The following is a 9,334-nucleotide window of genomic DNA, read 5'->3' as shown; positions in this document are numbered from 1 at the left end:
AAACACTCAAATCAACTTTAAACAATTGGTTTTTGCTTATCTTTACAGGAATCACACATAAAACTATAAAACTGTAGAAAAACAAAGACACAATTTGAGAATATTTATTAACTCGAGTTTCGATTCTTTTGACAAGGAGAGTAGAGCAAAACTAACAAAAGCAAATATTAATGTGTGATCATATCAGTAATATTTCATTGTTATGTTCTCACTCAGTTTTACTCAGATAGTTCATATCATTTTGTAATCATTTAAATTAAGAAGAATCATATCAAGGCCAAACATCATTAAATGGTTGCATAACCTTTTTCTTACTCAGTTGAATAAATTCTTTAGGTGTTACTACATTAGCTTTAGGCACATTAGATTGGATACGGTAATATAAGAAGTTATTAAGTTGATAGCACAACATTTTAGTTTGTTTTTGTTGGGTAATATGCATTTTCAATCTATGGATGTTTAATTTACTTATCAGTATAGGCAGGTGCAGGTGCGACTGCTCCCTTTAAGCGGCATTTTCCTGCTCCTTTTTCGAAATTTACCCCAGGGTGTCTTTCTTGTGCAAGATATATGGTTCTTTTTTTTTTAACACGAACCAGTCTTCAAGTCTTCCCTGTCGATGAACTTTCATTGTTACTCAAGACAAGACTCGCAAATGGTGCAAAGGGTGAGCCGAACATTCCGTTTAGAAATTTTCTCCCCGTAATAGGGACCAATCCAGGAACCTTTGTGTTACTAGTCCGATGCGCTTACCACTACACCATGGCTCTCTGATGAATTATATCCTTACAGTACTGTTGACAATACATTAGGACTATACCAATTGCAGATGTCGTTTGTGTAGCCAACAGTATAAGATTTCAAGGCGAATTACATGCAGTTTATTAAAGAGATATATAGAAATATTGCGTTTACATTTGATACGTTGTGTTATTATTTTGAACAAGAATGTACCAACTGTATGTTAATGTTTGTATCAGGATTTCAGTACACTGGCATGGAATTTGTCATCACTTGTATGTGGTGTCTCACTACCACAGTCCTTCTTTAAATAAAATTTCTATAAAACTTATGGTTATTGGGAGGACGGAATATATATGAACAGGTTATAACAAGCCGTGTGACACGTTGTCAGTTCCTTCGATGTTATTCCTGTTTACCATAGACTAAGATTGTATTCATTAACTGCCAAATTTAAAATAACAATATCAATCATGGGTATACTTTGGACATCTTTAAATAAAAAAATGTCATTTTCTGGCAATATCCGGTGAGGCAAATAATTACTTAAAACGAATTTACTCAAAAGAAAAAAATGACTGGTTACAATTAATCAATTTGTGAAATTAAACTGCTCAAGCTTCATCGTTTTCTTTGCACAAAAAGTTGACTTATAAATTAGAATGGATATTTGGTATCCTTCGTCTCTCGTATAAAGAAGACTTACGTTTTTTTTCTGAAACGAAACAAGTTATTCATATAAAGGTTACTGTTATTTCAAAACATTATATTAAAATCAGAATGTAATGTATAACTAAAGAAGTGCCCGGAGGAAAGTAAATTTCACTGTTTCCGAACCAGCACTTAGCGCTGTGTTGTCATTATGACGCGAAACGACAAATTGTTGACAAACAACAAATGAAAAAAATTAAAAAAACAATTTTCTATTTCTCTTAGTTTTAATTTCATAAACAAAACACCATTTGTTGATTTATTAATCTTTCTTGCTCTACATCATACAACCCTTTTTTTGCACGAATAGTTTATTTATTTTTTTGTCTTCTTTATGGATGCAATAAATTTCACCTTCCATAGTAAGTGAATTACGTAGAAATATAAAGTATACTATATCTTACAGTTTATAAGTATCACTTTCGACCAAAATAATTTTTGTATTCCCCCTCCCCCCCTCAAAAATGACATTGATCAATGACATTGTTATATTTACATAGATAGCTACTTTTATGACGATCTTTAAGTGCGTGAGGGTGATTTTTATCATAATGTAATGTATATGCACTTGTTACGTAACAATTACCATAAAACATGTACCTGTTCATGATGTACCAAATTATACAGATAAACCTGTTTTCTCCCCGTTTATATAAGAAGATTGTCTTTTATTATTTATTTAACGTTCTAAAAGCTCAGTTACATAATTATTTACAAAACAAACAGGTAATCTGGGTCATAATCATAATCATGACACATTCTTTTGGGGTACTGATAAGTTTAACTATGTTCTTTTTTTATACAACTTAAACTTCATTATCACAACTAATAAAATAAAGAATGGAAATAAGAAATGTGTCAAAGAGACTACAAAAGAACAATGAAAGATACCAAAGGGACAGTCAAACTCATAAATTTAAAACAAACTGACAACGCCATGGCTAAAAATGAAAAAGACAATCAGGCAAACAATAGTACACATGACACAACATAGAAAACTAAAGAATACAACAACACGAACCCCACCAAAAACTAGGGGTGATCTCAGGTGATCCGGAAGTGTAAGCAGATTCTGCTCCACATGTGCAACCTGACCTGAGAGCAGAAAAAAACAGTATTTATTAGAAAATGTTTGAAAAGTGGAAACCTCATGACGACTTTACGTAGCAACACAGAACTTGGACAGTTGAGGTTCAAATAGAATTATTGCCAACATCGTCCATGTTTGATATGTTGTGCTTGAGGCTTTTAACTCTGCCATTATGTTAAAATATAAGTTGTGTTTTAACACTTTTCGCTAGAAATCCTTAAAAAATTGAGTGGACAAAATATATATTTATTTCAAATTGTTGGCACTGAGGGGTAACACTGTTGCATCTGACGATTTTAGGTCATCAGTTGTCGATTTAGTGATCGTAAAATAAATCCACTAACTGTAACTGAACGATTATTTGCAAAGACATTTTTTACAATGGTACCAATAAACCTAGAAATACAGAACTAATATCTTCATTTTCTTGCAACCGAAACAGGGCGTTTTTACTGACTAAATAAAAAAAAGTGTTTAAAGTGTACCTGCTTTAATCAAAATATACAAAGGCACGTTTTATGAGAATACATATTTCTCCCACTCAAATTATGCACAGTATTGTGTTGGTAAAGGGAAAATGATGTAGTTGGATTCGTGAAGTTCATCATACTTATTTTTATTGTTTTGTTTATATGTGTCTACTTTCGAATACTAAAAAGTATGTAAATATCAAAATTGATTTATTGTATTTGTTTCGTTTTATTATAATGTTTGTATCTGTATTGTTTTAATGTTTAGCTCGATTGAAATGAATTATGTCATGTTATATGGTTATATCAAATAACTACACCAAACATCAATTATAGATAACATTTCATCTTATACAATGTGCATTTATGGTTCAATCAATTTCTGTGCAGTTTTCAGTGATAATGGCATAATTAAATCTGAAGCAATTAACACTGGAATCTTTGTATGATTTAAAATTTTTGTGCATATCACACCATTGACTCAAATACTGATGATTTTGCCTTTTGGCGATGCATTGTTAAAACAAAAAACAACAACAATAACGCATCTTGCATATGGCATGTTTGTCTGATATATCTAGCTTTCTTTTGAAGCTGCAGTGCCCGGCTATCTAGGGGAAAGTTGCAACCTTCATGAACCTATTATTGTAGGATTGATTCTGCTGTTGTTGTTCTCCTAATTTCTTGTTCTGAGTTGGAATTTCAACTATTCTGTTCGCTTAAATATATACATTTTATCTGTTTTATCTGTTTTATATACAGAAACATGTGTGTGAAGTTTGTTCAGTAAGAAATGTATTTCCCCCAAGGTCATAATGTTTTCAAGGACATCAACTTATACATGTTACATACTTTCAGCTGACTAGCTTCAGTGACATTGACTTGAGTGGAATGTTTCTTTTAATTTATGAATCATAAGAAAATAATCTTTTTGGGTAGTAAACCACCAATCGCAAAAATCATATTAAACGTATAAGGAATTTTCACGTTGAACAAAAAAAACCACACCTTAAAATGCAGGTTTACATTAAATTTATAGTTCATTTGTAACGGAAGAAATTGTATATGACACGTCCGTTTGATTTACGTAACGTGATTGATTTTAAGAATTCAAATATGTACTTCCTTATTCAAGGTTTGGGGAGGACATTAACAGTGGTCCGAATTCCTATTTTAAATCCTTAAAAATTCTGTCTGATGTTAGAGTTTCGTGGTGTAAGGAATTCAATAAATGTGCATGTGTTCAAACGTCAAACACGAACTATTATAATGTTATCAGAAAATGTTCATATTCGAGAACACCGAATGTTTAATTTAACACCATACGACTTTCAATATCTTTGCTGTAAAATATAGGACCCCAACATGTTTAAATTACATCAAACAATATAAAACTGTTTGTTAAACGACCATTAAAATACAACGTAGAGACCATGGTTTTAATTGCATGTTATTTATTGACATGTGTATCATTAAAGATTTAAATTTCACTTCGATGTAAGCACCCCAATCAATTATTAAAAATTGATTTTTATTTATCTGAACATGAATCACACATAAAACTATAAACTGTAAAATAAAACAAACGAGACATGTTTCAGAAAAATGACTGTGGTTTCAAATAACAATAGCAGATATAAATGTGTAATCATGACAGCAATATGTTATTGTATGTTATCATGCAGTTTAATTCTGTTAGTTCACATTATATTGTTATCATTTATATTAAGGCGAACCATTTCAATGCCAAATCATTATTAAATAATTGCTCAACATTTTCACACTCAGTTACATAAATTGTTCATTTATTTATTGCATTAGTTTTAACCACGTTAGAGTCGCTATACTTTAATATAAGAGGTTATTAAGTTGATAAAACACACCTTAAGTTTGTTTTCGTTGGGTATTATGCATCTTCAATATACGGATGTTTAATAAACTAATATCAGTGTTTAATGAATTTAATAAATACAGTTTTGTGAACAATAGATATTTAGAAAATCAATTTCAGGTGTTATTTCCGTAGCCAACATTATAAGATTTCAAGGCGAGTTACATGAAGAGCGTATTAGAAAGAACCTTAGTACGGTGACCTATAGTTGTTAATATTTGTGTCATTTGATCTCTTCTGGAGAGTTGTCTTATTGGCTATCATATAACATCCTCTTTTTTATTATAGTAGAACTATCTTTTTTCAATATGATACATTGTGTTGTTATTTAGCACAAGAACGTAACAACTATACGTGAGTTTTTGATTTTTTCTATTTTTGATAAATTGCCTGATGTCCCAGTGTCATCATTTTCCTGCTCCTTTTTCGAAATTTACCCCAGGGTGTCTTTCTTGTGCAAGATATATGGTTCTTTTTTTTTTAACACGAACCAGTCTTCAAGTCTTCCCTGTCGATGAACTTTCATTGTTACTCAAGACAAGACTCGCAAATGGTGCAAAGGGTGAGCCGAACATTCCGTTTAGAAATTTTCTCCCCGTAATAGGGACCAATCCAGGAACCTTTGTGTTACTAGTCCGATGCGCTTACCACTACACCATGGCTCTCTGATGAATTATATCCTTACAGTACTGTTGACAATACATTAGGACTATACCAATTGCAGATGTCGTTTGTGTAGCCAACAGTATAAGATTTCAAGGCGAATTACATGCAGTTTATTAAAGAGATATATAGAAATATTGCGTTTACATTTGATACGTTGTGTTATTATTTTGAACAAGAATGTACCAACTGTATGTTAATGTTTGTATCAGGATTTCAGTACACTGGCATGGAATTTGTCATCACTTGTATGTGGTGTCTCACTACCACAGTCCTTCTTTAAATAAAATTTCTATAAAACTTATGGTTATTGGGAGGACGGAATATATATGAACAGGTTATAACAAGCCGTGTGACACGTTGTCAGTTCCTTCGATGTTATTCCTGTTTACCATAGACTAAGATTGTATTCATTAACTGCCAAATTTAAAATAACAATATCAATCATGGGTATACTTTGGACATCTTTAAATAAAAAAATGTCATTTTCTGGCAATATCCGGTGAGGCAAATAATTACTTAAAACGAATTTACTCAAAAGAAAAAAATGACTGGTTACAATTAATCAATTTGTGAAATTAAACTGCTCAAGCTTCATCGTTTTCTTTGCACAAAAAGTTGACTTATAAATTAGAATGGATATTTGGTATCCTTCGTCTCTCGTATAAAGAAGACTTACGTTTTTTTTCTGAAACGAAACAAGTTATTCATATAAAGGTTACTGTTATTTCAAAACATTATATTAAAATCAGAATGTAATGTATAACTAAAGAAGTGCCCGGAGGAAAGTAAATTTCACTGTTTCCGAACCAGCACTTAGCGCTGTGTTGTCATTATGACGCGAAACGACAAATTGTTGACAAACAACAAATGAAAAAAATTAAAAAAACAATTTTCTATTTCTCTTAGTTTTAATTTCATAAACAAAACACCATTTGTTGATTTATTAATCTTTCTTGCTCTACATCATACAACCCTTTTTTTGCACGAATAGTTTATTTATTTTTTTGTCTTCTTTATGGATGCAATAAATTTCACCTTCCATAGTAAGTGAATTACGTAGAAATATAAAGTATACTATATCTTACAGTTTATAAGTATCACTTTCGACCAAAATAATTTTTGTATTCCCCCTCCCCCCCTCAAAAATGACATTGATCAATGACATTGTTATATTTACATAGATAGCTACTTTTATGACGATCTTTAAGTGCGTGAGGGTGATTTTTATCATAATGTAATGTATATGCACTTGTTACGTAACAATTACCATAAAACATGTACCTGTTCATGATGTACCAAATTATACAGATAAACCTGTTTTCTCCCCGTTTATATAAGAAGATTGTCTTTTATTATTTATTTAACGTTCTAAAAGCTCAGTTACATAATTATTTACAAAACAAACAGGTAATCTGGGTCATAATCATAATCATGACACATTCTTTTGGGGTACTGATAAGTTTAACTATGTTCTTTTTTTATACAACTTAAACTTCATTATCACAACTAATAAAATAAAGAATGGAAATAAGAAATGTGTCAAAGAGACTACAAAAGAACAATGAAAGATACCAAAGGGACAGTCAAACTCATAAATTTAAAACAAACTGACAACGCCATGGCTAAAAATGAAAAAGACAATCAGGCAAACAATAGTACACATGACACAACATAGAAAACTAAAGAATACAACAACACGAACCCCACCAAAAACTAGGGGTGATCTCAGGTGATCCGGAAGTGTAAGCAGATTCTGCTCCACATGTGCAACCTGACCTGAGAGCAGAAAAAAACAGTATTTATTAGAAAATGTTTGAAAAGTGGAAACCTCATGACGACTTTACGTAGCAACACAGAACTTGGACAGTTGAGGTTCAAATAGAATTATTGCCAACATCGTCCATGTTTGATATGTTGTGCTTGAGGCTTTTAACTCTGCCATTATGTTAAAATATAAGTTGTGTTTTAACACTTTTCGCTAGAAATCCTTAAAAAATTGAGTGGACAAAATATATATTTATTTCAAATTGTTGGCACTGAGGGGTAACACTGTTGCATCTGACGATTTTAGGTCATCAGTTGTCGATTTAGTGATCGTAAAATAAATCCACTAACTGTAACTGAACGATTATTTGCAAAGACATTTTTTACAATGGTACCAATAAACCTAGAAATACAGAACTAATATCTTCATTTTCTTGCAACCGAAACAGGGCGTTTTTACTGACTAAATAAAAAAAAGTGTTTAAAGTGTACCTGCTTTAATCAAAATATACAAAGGCACGTTTTATGAGAATACATATTTCTCCCACTCAAATTATGCACAGTATTGTGTTGGTAAAGGGAAAATGATGTAGTTGGATTCGTGAAGTTCATCATACTTATTTTTATTGTTTTGTTTATATGTGTCTACTTTCGAATACTAAAAAGTATGTAAATATCAAAATTGATTTATTGTATTTGTTTCGTTTTATTATAATGTTTGTATCTGTATTGTTTTAATGTTTAGCTCGATTGAAATGAATTATGTCATGTTATATGGTTATATCAAATAACTACACCAAACATCAATTATAGATAACATTTCATCTTATACAATGTGCATTTATGGTTCAATCAATTTCTGTGCAGTTTTCAGTGATAATGGCATAATTAAATCTGAAGCAATTAACACTGGAATCTTTGTATGATTTAAAATTTTTGTGCATATCACACCATTGACTCAAATACTGATGATTTTGCCTTTTGGCGATGCATTGTTAAAACAAAAAACAACAACAATAACGCATCTTGCATATGGCATGTTTGTCTGATATATCTAGCTTTCTTTTGAAGCTGCAGTGCCCGGCTATCTAGGGGAAAGTTGCAACCTTCATGAACCTATTATTGTAGGATTGATTCTGCTGTTGTTGTTCTCCTAATTTCTTGTTCTGAGTTGGAATTTCAACTATTCTGTTCGCTTAAATATATACATTTTATCTGTTTTATCTGTTTTATATACAGAAACATGTGTGTGAAGTTTGTTCAGTAAGAAATGTATTTCCCCCAAGGTCATAATGTTTTCAAGGACATCAACTTATACATGTTACATACTTTCAGCTGACTAGCTTCAGTGACATTGACTTGAGTGGAATGTTTCTTTTAATTTATGAATCATAAGAAAATAATCTTTTTGGGTAGTAAACCACCAATCGCAAAAATCATATTAAACGTATAAGGAATTTTCACGTTGAACAAAAAAAACCACACCTTAAAATGCAGGTTTACATTAAATTTATAGTTCATTTGTAACGGAAGAAATTGTATATGACACGTCCGTTTGATTTACGTAACGTGATTGATTTTAAGAATTCAAATATGTACTTCCTTATTCAAGGTTTGGGGAGGACATTAACAGTGGTCCGAATTCCTATTTTAAATCCTTAAAAATTCTGTCTGATGTTAGAGTTTCGTGGTGTAAGGAATTCAATAAATGTGCATGTGTTCAAACGTCAAACACGAACTATTATAATGTTATCAGAAAATGTTCATATTCGAGAACACCGAATGTTTAATTTAACACCATACGACTTTCAATATCTTTGCTGTAAAATATAGGACCCCAACATGTTTAAATTACATCAAACAATATAAAACTGTTTGTTAAACGACCATTAAAATACAACGTAGAGACCATGGTTTTAATTGCATGTTATTTATTGACATGTGTATCATTAAAGATTTAAATTTCACTTCGATGTAAGCACCCCAATCAATTATTAAAAA

This window comes from Mytilus trossulus, chromosome 11 (genome assembly GCF_036588685.1).
Source record: "Mytilus trossulus isolate FHL-02 chromosome 11, PNRI_Mtr1.1.1.hap1, whole genome shotgun sequence".
In the NCBI taxonomy this organism is placed as follows: domain Eukaryota; kingdom Metazoa; phylum Mollusca; class Bivalvia; order Mytilida; family Mytilidae; genus Mytilus; species Mytilus trossulus.
This window is presented reverse-complemented; position numbering follows the sequence as displayed.